The sequence below is a fragment of the Hermetia illucens genome, chromosome 2 (genome assembly GCF_905115235.1).
Source record: "Hermetia illucens chromosome 2, iHerIll2.2.curated.20191125, whole genome shotgun sequence".
Classification (NCBI taxonomy): Eukaryota; Metazoa; Arthropoda; class Insecta; order Diptera; family Stratiomyidae; genus Hermetia; species Hermetia illucens.
The window spans coordinates 94,487,472-94,510,508 of NC_051850.1; the positions used below are offsets into that span (position 1 = coordinate 94,487,472).

General features: G+C 40.5%; 1 protein-coding gene across 5 annotated transcripts in view; it reads left to right on the top strand.

Moving 5' to 3' along the window:
* Positions 1-374: 374 nt before the first annotated feature.
* Positions 375-23,037, top strand: part of LOC119649762 (regulating synaptic membrane exocytosis protein 1) — a 692,290-nt gene continuing 669,627 nt past the window's right edge. For all 5 annotated transcript variants that reach the window (XM_038052056.1, XM_038052057.1, XM_038052059.1 and 2 more), the window contains exon 1: positions 375-1,655. The gene's annotated coding sequence lies outside the window, so the exon portion shown is untranslated. The remainder of the gene's footprint in view (positions 1,656-23,037) is intronic.

The window sequence follows — 23,037 nt, forward strand, 5'->3', positions numbered from 1 at the left end:
GGTAGATGCGATATTTTTCGATGTTTAGGAATATTTCAGGTGTTGTTACTTCAGTTCCTTGTGTACTCATACATAGGCAACAATCCTGCGAATTTGTAAAAACAAGCAATAAACTACTCAACACACATTGAAAGATTTCCTCCTGTTGCATGGGACACATGGAAGCCGAGGTAGACGCATGTCCTTTGAGCGAGCGGCAGGCGCTACTTTACATGGGCCTGATATCATGGACACATAAATTCTCATTTCCGTGAGAGAAATTTCCCTTTTGCATACATCGAATTGAGCGGGGAGGTCCCTGCAAATGGGGAAGCCCCAAATCTGCCCAGGGTTGAAATTTCTAAAAACGGACCCAGTTCGAGATAAGCCTCCGACAAGAATGCCGTTTTCAATTGTGTTCTGGTTTTTTTCATATAAAAACTTTTTATGGTGACAAAAGTAGTCATGAAAAACTGAAAGTTGGATAGTAACTTCGGGAGACGTTTTAAAGGACTTAATTGTTTCGTCTGGTTTTTCAATTTGCTGTTTCTTCGGCTAAAAATTATTTCAGAAAATTTGTTGCTAAAAATTTGTAAATTGCCTCGGTCCGACTTTTGAGTTAAATTATGAGGATGTGATCGATTTGCAAATGGTGAGAAAGTGTTAATTTTTGAGAAGATAGAACTCACAGGTGCAGATCCAAAGTTGATTGTGTAGATATTTTCCGGATGACTTCAAATGCGCAACCAGTGTGTTTCCTAACCGGATAGCTTTCAGTTTGCAGCCTGAGCTACGGGACGATGGTAGTTGTAACTGCGATCTGAGTCCCAGACAGGACTACGGTCAAGAGCGAGGGCATTATTAGTAATAAACAGCAGCGAACGCGCCGTTAACGTGGTGTCCTTCGAGCGAGCATCAGGACTTTTTCACTTTTCCTCCCCTCAAAAAGGACGGTCTTAATTGATCCCCAGGCGGATATTTGAACAACTAGAATTCACTGTGCGCTCCAAGTACATTGATGTATTTGTCAGTGTAGTAAATTCCGTGAGCCAGTAGCATGGGATTGAGGACATCTCAACAGGTTATTAGAGTGCTCTAAGTTCTGACGGACAAAAATCTTCTCTACACCCGCATCCTGCCTCTGAATTTCGGGCTCGTGGTTATTCGAGAAAAAGTATTCCCCTTTCCGCGCAATAGTAGTTCCTTCGCTGCCGAGTCCTCGAGATGTTTTCGAACCCAAAATCTAGTGTATCCGGGAAGTCCGAACTCATTACTTCGACGAATGGGAAATTTCCAGTATCATAATGTACTTCTCTTAAGAAAAGTCCCTTCAAGCTTATCTTCCTGTGGAAAATCTTTTGGGAAATGGCCTGTTATTTTGCACAAATGAACGTGAGATTGTGAATGAATGGTATACAATTTTTTACGTGTTTGAAAAATTAATGCATAGTTGAATGGTGTTGTGTTGCGTCCGGGAATTTTCCGTGAAAACAGTGCGTGGAAAGGTTTTTGTGTGTTTTTAAAAAGTGGACGGAATAGCGCTGATTTGAATATTTAATGTATGTAAATTGAAAAGCATATCAAAAGTGAAAGTAAAGAAGCCAACAAAAATTAACCCGTTTAAGTTGAAGAGTAGTTTATCAGGCCTCAATGAATTAAGAGTGAAGAGGATTCATGTAAGTATCCCCACGTAGAATATTCTTTGGTCCATGTTATATCACTGACTTGACTTTATTATCTAACGACGATATAAGCCCCATTAATCAGCCCAAACAATCCCTAGAGCGGCTTTTTTATCCTACAAAAATTCCGTTCCGTAACTTTGTTTTAGAGTAAGTTTTCTCCGAATAGAATATTTCGCTTTACTATTATCTATAAGGAGATGTGAAGAACTCTGCTGAGATGAGATGTTGTTTTTAATAGTGGCTGTAAGAAAAGGGATATATCAGGCCAACCATGAGTTGAATCCTGTGACGAATTGAATAGATCGGCAGGAATTTCTAGCAGCAGTAAAAATGTCCAAATAGGGAGAGCAATATGCAGTAGAGAAATACATAAAAGACCGTCGTTTTCAAAAAAAGTTGATTTATTTAGGTATTAATTCATAGGATGTGTTCAGTGTCGAAAATTTATCAAGGAATTGTTATCCTCCAGTTATTCGCTTCCTATGTTATAATTCTTTTGAATTGTCGTTCTGGCTTCAATTTAATGCTATGCCTTCAGCTGATTGATTTCTGGTTCGATATGATTAAAAATATTAAGTGTGTTTTTAGTAACCAAAACTAGGAATCATTTTTTAGAATTTGATAAACTCTGTAATAAACACTGCAGTAAGTAAAAAGCTATTGCTTTGATTGAGAATGGTTTCTATTTTTAATTAGTGTCTAGATGTTTCTTAAAAAAAATTTTCAAAAAAAAAAAGAAAATATTTCTCTCTTACTAATATCAGATAATAATATACACCATATTTTCAACCCTTCAATGCTGCGAGATCAAAATATATTAAAATATATTAAAATACAATGCTAATTTATAAATATTAAATTGTTTAGCTTTTTCACTAAAGTAAAGAGAAAATAAAATTAAAAGTGACTCAACCGAAATTGTTTTCGCAAGAGCAAATACTGAAAGTCTATGTGTGACCTGCCCCTCTCCCTTTGAATTAATTGTGGGACTTTATTATCTGCGGTCGTTGTCTTCATAATGTGTTAAAATTAATCAAGTCCCAGCATTGAATTCCAATTGGTTTTGTTCCCATTACTTAGTCATAATTGCTCAAACTCTCTTCAGATATTTCCTTCTAAAAAAGGTCACCTAATGTCGGGAGTAAGAAAAGAGAATTCGAATTGTGATCCCTAGATATGACTAAATCCGAACTAAAAATGTTATTCCTTCTTTTTCACAGATGTGAAAGATTTTATTTTCACAAATGTGAAAGATTTTATAGCAAATTATAATAATAATAAATGTTACCATTCGGGCCTTGGTAAGATATAGAACTTCAACTACACCTATGCGCTATGTTTCGCGGTTACCTGAAATGTCCTTCAGTTCCCCCTATGACCTCCCGAAACGCTTGTATTCCTCCTCTACTGTTCTGTGCCAAGTGTCCTTGGAGCGACCTATATGTCGGCCATCTTAGGGGGAGTGGAGTCCCCTGCACGGTCTGGTCCGCAATGCAATTGTCGCTCCTCCTATTAAGGCCAAACTTGTGCGCCGACCAAGTCCTTCGTTTGATATAGCGGGCTGACCAAGTCCTTCGTTTGATATAGTGTCAGGCAACAGTCTGAACTTGATCTTAATGTTTCAGGAAACCACGCTGCCTAGATGTACAAATTGATCGATCCCTTCGATGTTCTGCCCATTGCCCCAATGGGGAGAGTGTGATGACCCATCAGACTGAGAATCTTGGTTTAGTTGGTGTTTATCGTCAGCACAACTCTACTTGTTTCTCTTTCCAAATCCAGACCTATTTGGCTAAGGTTCATAACCCTGTGGGAGAGCAAGCAGGTAGCATCAGCGCAATCGACGTATTCGCGGAAAGATGTCATAGTCCAAGGCAACATGAAGGATGCCACTGGTAACAAGAAATAATAAAATCGGTGACAGGGTGCAACCTTGGCGGACTCCGCTATGGACCTCAAAACTCTCCGAGATTTTGCATTGGTGTCGCGCGTGACATTTTGCGCCATCATATGTCGCTCTGATGATAGCTACTACTTTCTCTGGAATGCGCCTCCTACGTAGAGCACTGTAAATACACTCCCTATTCACGTTACCGAAAGCTTTCTCGAAATCGATCAAAAGCAAGTGCAGAAAGATCTAAACACTGTAGGGCGTTGATATGGGCAATGCAGGAGGATTCGGAGTGAAAACCAGCTAGCTTTTAAGATGATATTTGATGCCTATGATTATTTTAGCTATTATCTTTGTGACGGCAGGGACCCCTCCAATTGGCACATTTAAAATGGATCCCTTTCTTTACGCTTTCTTACACTCTGTAGGAAAGGTATGGGATTCACAAGATTTCGTACAAGTGGAAGTAGCAGATCTGTAGTAGCTGCAGGTGCAGTAATAAATAACTCTTCGGGGAGACCGTGAAGCCCAGCGGCTTTAATCCATTTGAGTGCATTGATGGCTGAAATGATTTCTTTTCTACTTGGAGGAACAGTCTGAATCTGCATACTACGGTGACAAGCCATTTCATACACAAGGGGAGGATGTGGTATGGTTAAGAACCATGGGGAAGTGTTCTTTCCACCTCTTCAGCCGTTCATCATCGTGGATGAGAAGTCGACGTTGACTTCTTTCACAGGACCATCGAAAGATTTGCGACCAAATGCAGGCTCTGTTCGCGAAGTGGTCGATCTGATTACTAGTATAGCGCATTTGCTCGTAGAAAGCATCCTTCTCCACTATATCGAGAGTCTCTGTTGATGTGTAGCATTATGCAATTGTGATGGTGATTAACCTGGACCCGAAGTTAGAAGTCTGCCAGAAACTGGCTTCCATGTAAGCCGCCATAAGTAAACCGACACTGGATTTGCGTCTGCTGCCACTTGGCTTTATAGAGTATAAAAGCACATTTCCGCGAGACGGAGGGCAGTACTCTCCAGAGCCCTACCAAGGCCATAATTCGACCAGCAAAAAAAATTTAATCTTAAATCTACTTTGAAACACCTGGTACAAAGCGTCAACTCTTGTTTAAAATTTTGGGAAGATAAGGATAAAGTTTTCAGATGAGGTTAGATCTGATGAATCCCGTCGTTGATCAATGGTTTTTCCCGCATTCTAGAGACCAAAACACAATTATACTAAAACACTTGCAAGTTAAATTCATAGATCTTTATTTCACGATTAATTGTGATGCGTATCATCTGCATTCCTTTCATTTGATTCATTCTTAAGGTATTGTGGGCGCAACACGCTTAATAATGCGCTTATGCATACCTAATTATACTATATATGTATAGCAAATCTAATGGTAGCCGAAACACATACTTTCAACTGTGGTAGACAAAAACGTACTTGTCAGTTGTGGCACTATATGTATTAACCATACATACCCTGTTGCGAAATCGGTAAAGGGCGTAGACCAGTCGATCACACATAAGAAGCGGCATAAGAAATAAGGTGAATCATCATCATCAGCGGCGCAACAATCGGTATCCAGCCTGAGCCTGCTTTAATAAGGAATTCCAGATATCCCGGCTTTGCGCCGATGTTCATCAATTCGATATCCTTAAAAGCCGCCTGTCCTATGTCATCCTTCCATCTCAGGCAGCGTCTGCATCGTTTTCTCTTTCTACCATTGCCTTTATAGACTTTTTTGCGCTAGATCATCCTCATCCATACGGATTAGGTGACCCGCCCACCGGATTTTATCCACAACCTGAAGGTCATGGTTCCCGCTCATAGATTTCATCGTTATGTATGCTACGGAATCGTCCATTCTCATATAAGGGGCCAAAACGCCTTCGGAGGATTCTTCTCCCGAACGCGGTCAAAAGTTCGTCTCGGGTCATTCTTCGATGATGTTGATATCTTCAGCATAGGCCAGTAGTTGAGTAGACTTAAAGAGGATTGTACCCCTCGCATTTACCTCAGCATCATGGATCATTTTTTCCGGGGCCAGGTTAAAGAGAACAACAGCATGATAGGGCATCCCCTTGTCTTTGACCGTTTTTGATGTCGAATGGTCTCAAGAGTGATCCTCCTCCTTTTATCTGGCCTCGTACATTGGTCAGGGCCTTGTCAGTCTTATCAATCGTTGGAATGCCGAATTCTCTCTTGGCGGTGTACAGTTTTACATGGCTATGCTATTATAGGCGGGCTTAAAGTCGATGAAAAGATGTCCATATTCCAACAGTTTTTCCATCGCATGCCGTACAGAGAAAATCTGATCTGTTGCTGAATTGCCTGGAGTGACGCCCCTTTGGTATGGCCCAGTGATGTTCTGGGCATATCGGGCTATCGGCCTTGCAAGATAGCGGAGAATATCCTATAGATGGTACTCAGCCACGTGATATCTGTATGATTGCTGCACTGTGTGATATCTCAATTGAATGATTTGCTGTCCCACACCTTGAGCGTAAGTTGATGAACCGCTTCGGGTAATTAGTCGCCTCCATATTTAGCCAATTCGGCTGTAAATCCATCGGCTTCGGCGACTTATGATTTTTAAGCTGATTAATTGCACGGACTGTTTCTTATTTACTTGGTGGTGGCAGTATTTGTCCCTCGTCTTCAGTTAGCGGGGCCTCCAACTCGCCGATGTTCTGATTGTTGAACAGTTCATTAAAATACCCATCTTTCCAATATGCCCATTCTGTCGGAAATCAAATTTCCCTCTTTGTCTCGGCAAGATCATCATCATCAGCGAAGGCAACCATGACCGACAGATATCACAAAAAGTGTAGTGATAGCCATTGTTCTTATATCCATTCATAACATGAAATTTTCTGTTAGTAGTAAGATTTACATCTGTGATGAAAAAGAGCATTTCCTGTAGAGCACGCTACACATCATCACTACGAGGTGGCTAGGAAATTACTAACCAGTTACTTCACTGTATCCTTGCTCAGCTCACATTCGTCGTTTGATACATTTAGTAAGCGGCAAGTGGAAAGGAAGTGATTACTGATCAAAGAAGTGGCTAATTTATGTAAAGTTTATTCACACCGCCACTCGTCACTTGCACTTGCACATTCACCAATCCGCACTCTCTTTTATAGTTCTCTCTTCTCTCGCAATTCTTCTACGATCGGTGCAACCCCATGTCGATCGCGGATATCCTTACTTCGGATGTGATGCGTGCTACGCCTTTAGTCCAACGTAACACCTTCATATCTAATACCGTAAAGCGCCATTGTCTTTTATAGTCCGCCAACACTCAGAACCATAGAGGATGACAGGGCGGATGACCCTGGACTAAAGTTTCGACTTGGGACGTTTGTTGATACCTCGGTCACAAAGAACATCACCTATAGAATGCCATTTCATCCAGGATGCGCTAATACGTGGAGCCATTTCGTACTGCAGGCAGTCTGTTCCCCATTGGGCGATAGCATTGATTCGTGATATTTAAATCGCTCAGTTCTGGATCGGTCGACAAAATTTTTATTTAGATTTTATTTGAGACTGGGTTGAGGTGATCATTCCATTTTTAAATCTTATTAAAATCGGTTTACTGTCTGTTTGTCCGTCTATCTGTTTCTCTGTCCTTCTGTCGCAATTTTCTCGGAGACTGTAGCAGCGATTGACACCAAATTTGGTGGAGAGGTGGCTCACGCATACAGTGAGCTATATCCTTTCACGTTGAATTTAAGGGGAGGTCCCCATACATGCAAAAGGGGGGTGTTTTTTTTCAGGAAATATAGTCGTGTGGAGTATCAAATGAAAGGTCCTCGTTAGTACTTTCCGAAGTTGGTCTTAGTTTTCACATTTGTTGGAAAGGTAGGAAGTTCTGGGGATCGAAAGCGATCATTCATTTAACGGTGGCTGAAAAAATCAAGAGGCTGCCACTATATGGTGGCTAGGCTCCGAAATACCTTCCATACCGATATCCCTTCAAATAAATTTAATAATAGTATATTACTATAATTTTCATTAATTGGCTGCATCACCAAGTAAATCGGAAGTATTCCAATAGGAAAATTTGGAAGCTATTCCTTTGGAAGCAAAATAGAAGCGATTCTTGCCATATCTTAAAGTGCTTCGCGAGAAGCATAAAGATGCTCGTGCCTTCTTCAGTATTCACGAAACGGACCAGGGTGGAGCAGTTGAACTCAGCGCACCAGTTCTTCTGGTACTAGGTGTCGCGGTAGAGCATGTCAGGTGAGTTCGTGTGTCACACAGTAAAACGCCTTCTCTAGATACAGAAATGCACGGTGTTTCTCCATGAGTAACCGCGCGGTGTGCATTGCGTCAGTAGTTCCGTGGTTCATGACAAACTTGGCTTGATGCATGGTTGTTAGAACAGATAATTTGAACTTTCTACTGGATTACCTTTCTGTTTCCATATTGGAACGGCGGTGCTTTTCAGTTTTACCTTCATCAACAACCCGATTGGAGAACTCATTGAGGCAAAATGTTGGGTTCCACCACTTCGATTTCGATAGGTTCTTTTGCTTTCCCCAAATTCATTCGTTTTATTGCTTGACCTTACTTGATGAGTGGAATTGCTCCAAAAGTGCACAATGCTTGTGGAAGTGGAGGGTGAACAAAGTCGTGCTTTGAAATCTGCTCGAAACATTCTCGCCATCTATGCATCGCGTGTTTATTTGAGTGTAATTGCGCGGTGTTTCTAGGTAACAAGACTTGTTAGCACTGATGAAGGGAATAAGTGGTTCCCTTTTGCCAACGATAATAATCTCAAGACCGACATATCTATTTCTCCGATTTGTGGTTAAACTTTATCAACCAAATGATAGAAAGCTGGAAGTATTTCGAAAAAAAAGACGGTGAATATATAACTGATTAATTTGTTGCATTTAATTTTAATACATTTAATTCTCAGAAGCTGCTTTGCCAAAAATCTTAAATTCATGATGATGTCATTCATTTCATTTCCTTCTTTGCTGAAATAAAATTTCGGAAATTGATTGGAAAATCTCCGTGGAATGCATCCTAGAATTTAAAAATATCGTAAATACATAAAGTATATGACATAATAATAAGAAATTTGACGGAAATCCCGCTATTATCAACTAAGTTATAGTAGCTCAAAGATGCCGTTTTTGTTTAAATTTGCTGTAGCTCAAAGCACTGTAGAATCTCATTATTATCAAACGTTAAAGTGAATAATCTGACATAGTAGATTCATATACACTATGACTTAATAACTACTTACAAATCGAATCGTCGAATAATAAAATATTCTCATATATGAGTAAAAAAACCTTTCATACCTGAACTGCTGAGTCTACGGTTAGCGTCTTGTTTTTCGCTAATATTGTCTCATTTCTCCGAGCCTCGAGCATGTGCTTTTCAGGAACTGCGACATTTACAATATTTATGAAGGCGGGAATTATTTGCTAAGGAAATTTATAGCGCAAACTTTCAATAAATACCATATATTTACAAAAAAGTAAAAATAGTAGAAAAAGTTTCAGCTTCAGAAAAATGAGAGGAAAACATGAATAATAAATAAAGTTAACATATAACGAACAAAAAACAATAATAACGTCCGTAAACCATTCGGGCATTGGCCAATATATCAAAAGGTTACGAAAACTCGGCAGCTCCCATCCCTCTAAAAGCACCCCAGGGAATCTCAAAGATATTGCCAGTTACATTCTTCTCATTAAAGTTTCATTCCTGTTTTACACGCAAAAATCCCTCTTTCATCCCTCACATTTAGGAAAAGTATGCGTGTGCGTGCATAATGTTACAGAAGAGAAATGTAATAAATAGGTATATATCCTTATAATTAGGAACGATTCCTAGGCCCAATACCTTCAATTATATTTTCAATTATGAGCTACTAATTCCAACCCAAGCGAATTTTCATTATAGAAATTGGCTACCAGTATCAACCTTTGTGAGCCTCTTTACTTCGTTTTTTAAAAAGACTTAGTGACTTTGGATAGCATCAAGCGGGGAAGGTGTTGACTGGCTCTCAGATCTCGGTAAAAAGTTTGAGGAAGTACATATCTTTCTTATTTATGTAACTTCCTGTAACCTCGGTTTGGAATTACGATAATTAGCGGAGAACTGATAGATAGCCAAAACACATTCGGAACACTATTCCCGAAGATATGGTTTTCTTCGCAAATTTGGTTGGCAGTAACGTGCAGATTACCGAACATACGTACATTCAATCACTTTGCCCGTCAACGAAGCCAACTAAATTTTTCATATTTCCAACCTTTATAATCTTCGTTGGAATTGTCGAAAATGTAACATATCAGTAAATCCAAGTAGTGATCCATATTGACGCAAACTATATGATCCATCGCCCTTATCTTCGCATATAGCACAACACATCTCCGAAGCGATGTTCAAAATAGGACCTCACGCATGCATGAGAAGTTGACTTCAACCACCGAAATCTAGGCAGGAATTAGGACGGTTACCAAAGACCACATTTATTCTAAGTTCTATTTCTGTCCGATGACATTAAAGAAGTTGGTTGAACAATAACAGAATCAACTTGAAGATGGGTTAATAGGCCCATCTAGGGTTATCCTAAAAATGGATGCATCCGGGGGAAAACGGCAATGCCTTGTGATTGACTAAGGCTTAATTAAGTTACTATTGCAGATTGATGTCCGATACCGAAGATCAATGAGATTTTTGACAACTTGGCCAGGAGCGAATTGTTCTCGGTTATTGGCCTCAAAAGTGGGCTCCATCAAATTTCAAAAACGGAATCAGATGTCGAAAAGACTGCCTTCTTTGAGAATAATGGGAAATCTGAGTGTCGACGGCTTTTGGGCTTAAAACTCCCTTGTGAATACCAAAGGGCACTTGACGAGATTTTTTGCGAACGCATAGGCAAACGCAGATGATATTGTCATCTTGCGAAAGGTGGAGAGCGAGCATTTCGAAAGCTTTGCCAAAGCACTCAAAACAACAACTTGTTTCAGCCAACTTGAAAAATTCAGCTGGTTCAAACAGGTTTTCAAAAGAGGTGCTCGAATCTTTAGGAGACATTTTCAGTGAATTCGGTGTCGGAACAAACCCTACAAAAGTCGTTGATTTTCCGTCGTCAAAAACTCTCAAGAAACTTTACCCATTCTTAGACATGTCGTTGTACTACTGCGACTACACAAAGCCTGCGAAACCCCTGACATCCTTTTTAAGAAGGGAAGATGACCTTGTATAACATACAAGAACAAACACATTAGCTTATTGAACTCAAAGGCAAATCACATCCGAATAACAACCATAAATTCGCAGTTAGCTTAATAATTCCTGAAAAGTGAAAATATATGCGCGCCATTCACCAGGCGATAACATATAGTCTGAGCAGCAATATCAGTTATTTTGAAGATGAAGAAATGGAAATCGATTCTAGAAAATATAGAACTATTAATGGATGAAATTCCACACAGTCAGTCAGGTCTCTGTTCGCTTCAAATCTCGACCGGATTATTTTTTTAGTCACTTCTTCACCTTTTAAAGCATTCATGACACTAGGCTGGCCATCATCTTTTGCGTTTTTGCACGAGTATAGATCTTAAAATTGATAAGCGTGTCCTGAAAGAATCCATTTCTTAGTCGTGAAGTACCACCTGTGATTGCACTTTTGAACGAATTCGGCGGCACCGAAATCGTCTTCGTCGGACAACGAGCTTCTTTCAGCTTGTCGTTCTTCGCTAATGATGTTCTCGGTAAAGAAATGCTTTATGTCGAAGGGCTTTCAAATCACCATCTTGCGTGGTTTGCTGTGGTTGCTTTGGCCGCTTTCCGCCGACTTCCATGCTCATACCAATCTTGGAAACTGAGTTTTCATGGGCGCGATCTTTACTCTTCGGAGCACGGTTTAGCAATTTAACCCAACGTACGACTTCCTCTGGTATTATATGTTGTCGTAAATCAAACTAAATGAGTTTATTTGGCCAAAGGCCTTCCCTGGATCTAGTAGTTAAAAAAAACTTATTAAAATCGGTTCACTGTCTGTCTTCTTTTTTTGTCGTTGGAAGGTGGAAAGCTTCAAAAGCTACCGCTGATTCTTGCCAGACGGTTGTGTGGTCTTTCCACCCTCCCCACGGGACTCCCATATAATATTAATTCCCGTAATAGTATTTATCCTGTACCGATGTTCACGTTTCCGCTCTTATGTCGTTCATTCTTTCGGCCGAAGTTTCTTATAGATTGGTGGATTTTGGTGGACGTGCACTTTCTCTCTTTGGTATTAAGTACTATTTCCGTCTTGTGTTCTGCAAGCAATAGACCAGCATTCTCCAACCAGAACTTAATCTCATAGATTGCTTCATTCGCATAAAGTGTGACTTCTTCGAGGAGGCGTGCAACAATAGTTACGCCAATGTCGTCCCCGAAACCAATGGAGATCACACTAGTAGGAAAGTCTAGCGTTGTACTCCATTTTACATAATAATCTACAAGAGTGGGTCTAGGACGATCCCTTCTAGGACTCCGCATTTCGTGCGATATGATTTCACTCTGTTATCCGATTCGCAGCACAAAAACCTATCAGTTAAGAAGTCGGCAACGGTACGCACGAGGTGCTTCTACCTACTTAAAGCATTTTGCTCGATTTCATGGAATTCAAGACATTCTTCACATTAAGCGCATTTATACTCGTCAAATGCAGTCTGAGCAGCATTAGCTACCAGGTTGACTGCATCAGTCGTAGACCTCCTCTTTCAAAAATTGAGCTGATTTTCGGCAATTGGAAGTAATTTTTTATAGATTATTCGTTCGAATAGTCTGCCCATATTACTAAGAACGCATATTGATCTATAGGTTGAAGCTTCACCCGAAGGTTTGCTTGGCTTGGGGGTTGTAATTAGTTTCTGTTTCTTCCATTGTTTAGGAAATAGCCAAGCGCCATATTCCTAACTGTTTTTTTTTGCGGCTTCTAGGACCTTCTTTTCATTTACCACGCGAGCTTCGTTAACATCTATCTCGCCAGTGGGGAGGATAGCGATACCCACGTTTGAGAAAGATTCGTGACAACTCCATTACGCAGGTTAGGACAGGAAATTGGTGGAGAGCGTTTGCCTTTGATTTTCGACATTAGTTTCTTTTCGGCGCCAGCTCAGGAGTTCGTGTCAGCCTCCTTACACAGTCGCCTGAAGTATTCTCTTACTTTCTTTGATAGTCGCATGTAATTTCTTCCCAGCCTATTTATATTCTTCATATAACCTTGAGGCAGGCTTTGCGGCTTTCTCCGATTTCCGAGTTCCATCAAAAGTTCAGAACTCGCTTCTGGGATACAATACAGCTTGGCATGGATGCGTTAGATGCTTGCGTAACTTTTCACCCATCTGTAACACTTTATGGTCTGCGTTCTCTTCGAGCACTGTGTTATGTTGCAAAATTTGCCCATCTCTCAGCTGTCTTCTGATACCAATTCATTATTTTGCGTTCTATGTGCCAGAAATGATGGCGGTCACTATGTGTATATTCTTTGCTAACGGATCACTGAAGGTCCTTAGGTAAAATATCGCTAGCACGACATCTATCACGGACCCCATTTCATTTTTTTCCAAAAGTGTTGACGCTTCCAGTGTTTGCAAGTACAAGATTTAGAAGAGAAGGAGATTCGACTAGTAGTAGTCCTCTTGCGTTTGTTTCTCGGCTGCCTCATTCGTCAACCCATGCGATCATTTGCACCCATTGCTGACCTCTCAAGCATAGATTGGAACTCCTCCTTCGTAAATCTTGGTACAGCATTGCAACTGTAGATAAATATTACTCCTATTTTTTTTATCAGGAAGTCACTCTCGAGATCTTCATGGTTCCTTCTATGGCTCGATTTCCGAATGTCTATATCGCTGCTTCTCTACTCTTATTCGCAAGCCAAATTTCACTGTCTAGATCCTTGCACTGCTCGCAAGCAATGGTGATGTCGACTTTACCATTTGGGTGAGCAGATCCTGAGCCGCTTGGTAACAGTTCAGGTTTAGTTGTAAAAACCCCATTTGTGCATAGTGTCGATCACCTAAACACCGGGCATGTGCTGCCACCTGTGATGTGAGCGCTGTCAATGTTGTTGGGTCTTTCTCCGCAGTCTTTTACAATGCGGCCTTTTTCTCCGCATTCTTCGCAAGCGACCCAATCAATACGGACTTTGCTGGCAGTGATAGCCGTTTTCGCCGATTCAAGGATTAGATTTATTGATGCAGGTTCGTGTGTTGCCACATCCCTTCCTTAGCCGTAAAATATCTGCCTCCGGCACCGACTGTGTTCCTAGCTGGTATCGTAAAGCTTGGCAAATTTACTCCTTTGTGGTAATCTCGTCCTAATTCTAACATTCAGTAACTTTTTTACTTAGCTTTACTTCTGCTGCCTCTCCCAGTGAAGACACGATCTCTGCAGGTCTTCTGACTGCTTTCGCCTGGTTCAAATTCTAGCAAGAAGTCGCCCTTCTGTGTTCGCTTTATGTGGTTGACTTTTTCGCGCAGCTCTGCGAACGAAGTGTCAGTTTTGACCTTATGCAGAATGTCACCGTAGATTTTTGTTCTTTTCCACCTTAGTCCAAGTAGAACCTTAAAGGCCTTACCATCTTTCTCTGTAATGGTAATGTTCCTCGTGCCAGCTAACTTAATTGCCGTGGAGGCGTCACTTCATAAGATTTTTTGATCATCGTCCCAAGCTTTGATATCCTCCCGGGCTCGGTTCTCGCTTCCTTCACAGAGGGACGTTGTCACCATCATAAAACAGTGCTGTCGGAGATGGTATTACTTGCGTGCTTTTTTTAAATGGGTCACTTCTATTACTTACCACTGTCGTCTTCTCACAGGCACGCTTGTTAGTGGAAAGCGGGCTGGACGTGATGTTACCATCCGAGATTCGGATAGACGTTTCTACTTCGGGTTGATTACTTTCACTTCCAACTAATTCCATGTCTGCAGATTTTTTTTTTTTTTTAAATTCAAAATTTAAATTTCTTTATTGTAATCTATTGTTTATAATTTACTTTTCGCTATGAGTAAATGTGTCAACTGTCCGTCTGTCAAATAGTCGGTTTCTCTATCAGAAACACTTTCCTCTCACGAAATTTGATAGAAAGGTTAGAATTGTGAACATATACGATGAATTACATTGTTCCATGCCGAAGTTAAGGGGGTCCTCATATACGTAAAACAGGATTGCAAATTTTTTTTTCACCGAATAAGGCCATCCGTGCTATCAAGGTCTTGATTAGTATTTGCCGAAGTAGGCATTAATTTTAACATTGGTTCCACAGGGCCGGGGTATGGGATTCCGAAAAGGGCCAATTACTTCAAGGATCGATTTTCAGAAAATACGCACCCCAAAAATCTGTGGTGGTACATGCACATAGTACCTAGGCCTCAAAATACTCGTCATTCCGTTAACTGCAACAAAAAAAGTTGACAATATTGTATTAAGTTCATCTTGGATTAGTAATTACGGTAATATAGGGTTTAAAATGAAGCATCATACTGGAAAGTTTGGTGGAAGTCTTGTTATTATTAACAAACTTATAACAGTTCAAAATTACCTTTTTCACGTCAAATTACTACCCCTAAGAGACAAAATGTTAGTACAAAATCGAATTGAATATGAGGTATATTGAATTTATATATATATACTACGAGCTAATTTGAAATGGAACCGCCGTGAATTCAAATATTCCTACATAAAATATCAACAGAATCTTCCATACTTGCAGCGCCGAGCTTTCGGTTTCCGGCTTGTTGTTTTACTGAGGATGACACAAAGCATGTTGCTTTAAGCCCTCCCCCTTTATCTGTACTTGAGACCAGTATGCTATGTCAACAACATGGCGGAGTTCGGCATACATCTATAGATATTTCACATACATTCATACAAAAACTAATGCTGAGAACAATCAAAAACCTTTCGTAAGGAATGAACATGCTCCGGTAAATAGGTGAGTGTTTTGCATGAAAGCTACATGTAAAAGTATTCTTTTTGGAATGCGGTCATTCAGTTCCTGTGTGTTAAGTGAACCTTTTTAATCTCCTCTCTTTTTGCCCTGAAAATCCCCAAAAAACTGCTATTCGCGCTTGCAATTTAACGGATTTCATTTACAAAACGGAAAAGAGTTTGTTTACAGAGTCCCAAACATTTAATCTTCCAATTATCTATTTGCACACGTTTCAGCTTTGCATCGTGGTCAGCATCATGAAAATCTGTATCTAGAAAATAAAACATAAATTAAGTTCTATTTACCTTGGCCTGGTTCATGTGTATATAATAATAAAAATATCCACCCCAAGGTATCCTTTTCCGATGGGCCATAAGCCGTGAATTTATGACAGCGAAAAATCTGGGAACATCCTTCTTTGCATATAAAAATTTATCTTAGTGGAGATATCTTGCCTCTATGGATTTTCCCAATTTTATTTCACTACATTTTCGGTAATTTTATTCAACGGCATATGTGTTCCTGCGTTCTATGCGGGCTCGTGACGATCACTGTGACGGTGATGTCGAGGATGCTTCGTGGGCGGAAGCCACTTAATCGACGTTTGCGAAATCTTTCATTACAATAAAATGGCAAAGAATAAATGATGGCGATAAAAACGGAAGCTACCCAAGCATTTACCAACCTGTGGAATACCACTCGCATACATCTACAGAACGCAAATCGATTACAAAGAACAGATTACATGCTTTCGGGGTGCATAAATTTCTTACAGGAATGGGAGAAGTTTTCAATGGGGGCGGAATGAAATAGAAAAATGCCCAGACTCAGGATTATTGAATTCCTGTGGCAAAGAATAGGTTATGCTAATGGAATTTAACAAAAGACCCGACCAATATGGGGGTGCTTTGAGCACTCCTGCTATGTTGATTTGTGTGCTGAATATATTAAAGTGTGATGAGTCCGTCGAATAAAGCTTTTCGTACGTTTGCTCTCCTTGTTCATGGCTTTCCAAAAGAATTCGAAGTTATTGCAACAAACAATATTGCAAAATTAAATTTTCTTTATTTTCATCGCTCCGATTCAAATTCTTGACATGACTGAACTGAGAACTCAGAACTTTTATCTCCGAAATTTATTCCTCAATATTTTTTTCAGCATTATTTCAACGTTTCAAGAGAGAATGGAGGTAAATGTATAAATACGCCTCAAAACAAGAACACACAACTTGAAAAGCCGAATTTCACTTTTGATAAGCGACGCTGTCTGTATGTGCATAGATTGACCAGATTTCAGCATTATCTTCAGTCCTGAAATAGATACATTTTTTCAGAATTTAATGCCTTGTCTACCGTATTTGAGGCGAAATTTTCTTCTTTACTTATTTTCCTTCGTGCTCCTCTACAAGTTGAAATCATTATATGCATATGCCTTCACTAAATTTCTACCTTCAATGGTGGTTGGCTCTACTTGCTTTTCGTCATCATTAGGTTCTTAGGAAATAAACAGAAATTACTGTAATTACCTGTAATGTCATCCTATTACAGTTAGAAATCGGTCATTTTATTATGCATTTACCCAACATGGACCAAGTATACCGGGCTCTTAACAGGTATAGATGAAATTTGGCATTAGTGGAAGCTGATATTTACGCAAAGGATCAATCGGGCGATATGATATGATTTTCTTTACATATTTCGAAAGTCCAATAGAAATTATCCGGCAGCAGCTGTTTCAATCGTCCCTTCTATATAATATTCCCAATACTATAATGTCATAATCAACCGAGATTCTGCATTACATAAAAATATAGCATGCTGGTCTCAAGCCCAGATAAAGGAGGAGGGTTTGAGGCAACGTACTCTGTACTATTCTCAGTAAAACAAAAATAAAATGCTGAGATCAGGGAAAGAGATAAATAGAGCATAGTTGGAGTAATTCTATTATGCTAAATCCTACCTGGTCTCTCTGGTGACAGGCCCCGCGACAGGTCGACCAAGAAAATGCATACAATGTCGTTACGAACATGATGATCGGACTGAGTCACAAGCCTCGGAGAAATGCTAGATGCATGGACGGCGTCAGGACGTAAGCAAGTTAGTCCGCACACAACGAACAAAACAAATACGTGTCTGCCCGCTAAATGTTGGTACTCTAACTGGAAAGATGGAGGAACTCGCAAGAGCCCTCCGGAAAAGGTGCATTGATATCCGTGCTCTGCAAGAAACCCGATGGTCTGGTGCCAAAAGCTACGACATTGACTTCCAACCCATTCACTTCTTCATCGCGTATGCACCACAGACAGGTCGACCTGATATCGAGAAAGATGCCTTCTGGCAACTTCTCGATGAAAAGACTTGTCAGGTGCCTGCTGACGATTATATAATCATTGCCGGCGACGTTAATGGTCATGTGGGTGAAAAGCCAGACGGTAACAGGTGCCAAGGGGGAAAGGGGTTCGGAGCGCGCAATGAGGGTGGCGAGCGTATAATCGATTTTGCGGACACTCATGACCTTGTTCTTATGAATACATGGTTCATTAAACGATTGTCTCATCTTCCTGCATTTTATAGTGGGAACAGTAAAACGCAAATCGACCATATTCCATAAGACGCCAACATTTTACCACTGTCACTGATTGCAAAGTCGTTCCCTATGAGACCATCGTACCTCAACATCGGCCGTTGATTGCCGACCTGCGAATTAAGCCACCGATAAAACAGCGTGAGGAACGTACTGGTCCGCCGCGCATTAAATGGTGGCGATTTGGTAAGAAGAAAAAAGAAACGGTCTTACTCATACGAACGCCGACCTTTACGAATGTGGAAGAATCATGGAACCAAATGAAACACGATCCACAAAGCGGCCTCTGCAACCCTCGGGGTCACCAAGCCGGGTAAGCGGTGCATCAACCGAGATACTGGGCTTTGGAATGATCATGTTGAAATAAAGGTCCGTGAAAAGAAACGCCTCTATCACAAATTTCTCGACGATAAAACGCCTGCTAATTGGCAAATTTATAAGAATGTCAACCGGGAAGCAAAGAAAGCGGTCGCTGTCACCCGAGCGAACCATTTCAAAAATTTTTACGATAAACCGGACATTCGGGATGGCGAGAGAGATCTGTGTCGACTTGTTAAAAGCCGTAATGAACGCACACAAGATATCGAACACTTCTGTTGCGTTAATGACAAGAACGGTACTTCGCTTACCAACCGTCGAGCCGCAACGGATAGATGGCGAGAATACTTCGAGCAGATTTTAACTGAAGAATTTGCTCATCCGCCACTTCCACAATCATTGCCGACATTTGGAGCAGTTACACCAGTCAGCGTAACTGAAGTCGAGGAAGCAATAAAACAAATGAAATCGGGGAAAGCAACAGGACCTGACGACATCGCATCTGAGCTCTGGAAAGCGAAGAGCTGGGATCCAACACTGTGGTTCAGTGAATTCTTTAACCTGGTTATTCAGGAAGGAAGAACACCATCTGACTGGCAAGAAAGTACCACAGGTGCAATATGGAAAAAGAAAGGTAGTCCAGCAGAATTACCGTTCGAGCCGGTTACTTTCCCATACCATGAAGATTTTTGAACGCATTCTTGACAACCGTATTCGCGAAATCAATACACGCTGCACGGTTACTCACGGAGGGGCACCGTGAGAAGCATCGCCCTCTTTACATTGCCTTTCTGGATCTAGAGAAAGCGTTTGACGGTGGACCACACGAACTCATCTGGTATGCTTTACGACAACCCTTCGTGCCAGAACAACTCGTGTGCTGGGTTCAGTTGCTCTACCACGATCCGAAAAGTAAAGTTCGAAGTATGCCGGGTGTATCAAAACCGCTTCGTGTCTCTGTTGGTGTTCATCAAGGAAGCGCCCTCTCACCACTCCTCTTTGTTCTTGTTATGGACACCGTCACACGGGATATCCAACGTCCAGCGCTCTACACACTGCTTTATGCAGATGATGTTTTCCTAGTATCTGATAGCAAAAATGATCTCGAACAACTTCTTCAAAAATGGAATGATCGCCTCATGCAACACGGTCTCAGATTGAATTTAAACAAAACTGAATTTTTGACGACCGATCCCCATAAAACAGGCACAATCACTGTCAGCGGCAGTGATCTGCCCAGAACTGAGCGATTTAAATACCTCGGGTCAACGCTATCAGCCAATGGAGAACTGCGTTATGAAATTGTTCAGGTATTAACGCAACCTGGATGAAGTGGCGTTCCACAACTGCTGTTCTTTGTGATCGACGTATCAATGAACGTCTCAAATCTAAAATTTACCGCAATGTCGTCTGTCCAGTCGCTCTCTATGGTTCTGAGTGTTGGCCGACTATAAAAGATAATGAACGGCGTCTTGTGGTAATGGAGACGAAGATGCTACGTTGAACTAGTGGCGTCACACGTTTAGATCACATCCGAAATGAGGATATCCGCGATCGTTATGGGGTTGCACCGATCGTAGAAAAGTTGCGAGAGAGGCGTCTTCGATGGTATGGTCACCCAATTCGTGCCTACGAAAATTCACTTGCCAAGATTGGTCTGAACATCGAAGTCGATGGTAAACGCCCAAAAGGTAGACCTAAACAACGGTGGCTTGATACGCTAGATGGGGATTTGAAAGCCTCGAGATTGCACCCAGATCAGGCATTCGATAGAGCCAAATAGCGAAGCCGATCACGACGAGCGGACTCCGCTTGTGAACGGGACAAAGGCTGAAGAAAAAGAAGAAGAAAATAAGAAACTGACATAATATACGAGAATCAATTTGGGAACGTCTCACTAGTTAGTTTTGTTAAGGATAACTTTAAACGCATTTTACTCGAAACCACATTTTCAAAGCTTGGAAGAAGCATTCACAAAAAATTATTTAGCCGATTTAGTTGAAATTTGGATCTCTTATCCACGCTAGAAGAAAGATATGTCAGCGACTGGTTGTCCGTCCACTTTGGCCAACACATAGTGAAAGAGCAACACGGCTTCGTTAAATATAGGTCCACTGCCTCCAACCTGCTTGACTTTACCAACTTTATCGCCAAATGTCTAAATTCACGGCAAGAAGTGCATACAATTTACACTGACTTCGCTAAAGCTTTCGACACTGTAAATCACAAGATACTTCTATCCAAACTCTCGTCTCTAAACGTTCCCATACCACTTGTTTTATGGCTTGCCTCTTACCATCCCAACCGATCCTGAAGCGTCTCTTTTGACGACTGTACTCCCCGCTCCTTCTCCCCCTCTTCCTGCGTCCTACAGGCATCTATTCTGGGTCCGCTGTTATTTTTATTTTTTATTAACGACCTTCCTCCCCTCCTTACTTGTCCCTGTTTGCTCTATGCAGACGACCTTAAGCTATTTTCCGCTATATCGTCGCCTATGGACTGTGTTTCTCTTCAATCTAACCTGGATACTTTGGTTCGTTGGTGTTCGACTAATGGTTTAGCTATATAATGAATATTTTTTTAACAATTCAATAATTTAAAAAAATGTTGCATAGTTGGGACTGCATATATTTCGAGAAGTCCACATAATAGGAAGAGATTATTGTTTTGAATTCGGGTCACTACAGAAGGCTGTGTGCTTCCGCGAGTCTATTTTGGTCGTAAAGAACATACATTGATTAATTTTTTTAAGGTTTTGTGTGAAACAAAACCTTATTAGAATCGAGACGGTATCTGTCTGTCTGTCACACCCGATTTATTCGGAAACGGCCAGACCGATTGTCACGAAAATTGGTGAGATTATGTAATCTGGTGTTCCCTTTACATGCAGTAAGTGGCGCCATCTTGCGTTAGGTTTAAGGGGGGGCTCCCCATACATGTGAATGGAGGCTGAAAATTTTTTTTCACAGAATGTAGCCATGTGGGGTATCAAATGAAAGGTCTCAATTAGTACTTTTCGAAACAATTTTTGATATTGGGTGAAACATAGGGCTCAAATATGACCTCCAAAAAGTGTAACAGGTCTGGTTCTCAGAACCTGTCGAATCGAAAAATCTGAAAAAAATCACAGTGGTGCATCTCTATGAAATCTAGGCCTCAAAATATATCCGGTTCCGATACCTGCACAAATAAAGTTAATAATAGTATATTTCCCCATTTTAGAAATTCACCCAGCACCCCCCCTTATGTTCATCTCAGAAGTGCAAAAATGCGTGTAATGAATGCTCAGTTTGGTCAAGTTTGAAGAAAATCCACCCATTATTAACAAAGTTATAGGGGGTGAAACTTCACAATTTTTTGTGAATTTCGTGCACATTACAACCTACATGACGTTATCATCATATATCAATTCGTCAATACCACAACGAAATGAGTTCTTATGAGTTGGGTCACAAATAGATATATGAAGTAAATCGGAAATATGGGTACGATCAATTTATATACGTGCATATATGTGTACAGTATTCGGAAATAGGCAGTTTGTTTGTTTAGGATTATGTTGGATTTGTAGTTATATACGGATAGAAAAATGTGGGTTGAAATTTCTTACATAAGATGAACACAAAACCTTTATACACGAAGCGCGAGCTTCCGGTATTCCGACTTGTTTATTATTTGATTCAAAACATACATTGGAAGCTTCAAATGCGTTTCAATTCTTAAAACCAGTAAATTGTTAACATAATCCCATGCCATCGTCGGGAATTTTCTGTTCTATCACTAAACTACATTCTTTTATATTTCTACGCTACGTTGAAGAGCAAATATTGATTTAATTTTTTATGCAAAAAAGAGTCAAAGTTTTAAACTTATGCTAGTACAGACATCTTTCTGAGGTCCAGGGAGTCAAATGTTTTCATCCGCTTGAATTTTCGAGGAGACAAAATTCTGTTCAGTCTGGCTAAGCGTTTATTAGTGGAACATTCAATTTCTTTCACTATTGTTGTGGTCTATATATGATATATCTCAGAATTTTAGGTTGAGATCGCTGAAACAGATTAATGCTAGATTGTTTGGCAAAGACCCATAGTTGAATCCCATAAGACACAGGCTTAAGCACCGATTTGTAGATCAACAATTTACAGTCCAGAAAAAGTGGAGTTTTTGTGAAGCATCTACCGATAAGTTTTGAACTTAAATATAAGCTGTTGATTTTTCGCCTCTATGTGCTGTTTCCTGGTGAGTCTGTTGAGGTGTATTACCAGGTATTAAACGTCATCTGATTGGGGTATAGCCATATCGTTGACCCTCACTTAGGGACAATTTCTTGTTCGTACAGTGGGCGTACAGTGTTACTTGTACACACTTTGATTCGTTAACTTTCATCTTCCACATTTGATGCCAATTTTCTTCTTTCCTTAGATGCCATTCCAGTTGCAAAGAAGCTAATTTACGGTCAGCTGGGGTGATTAACCCGTGAACAACAAAATCGGCTGTGTAGATAAAGTACCAAGTACACTCATCTGATGAATTCCTGCTCTGATCTTATGTTGTTCACTGAGAATACCTTTGTATTTTACCTGGAATAGGCGTTTCGTTAAATGCGATAT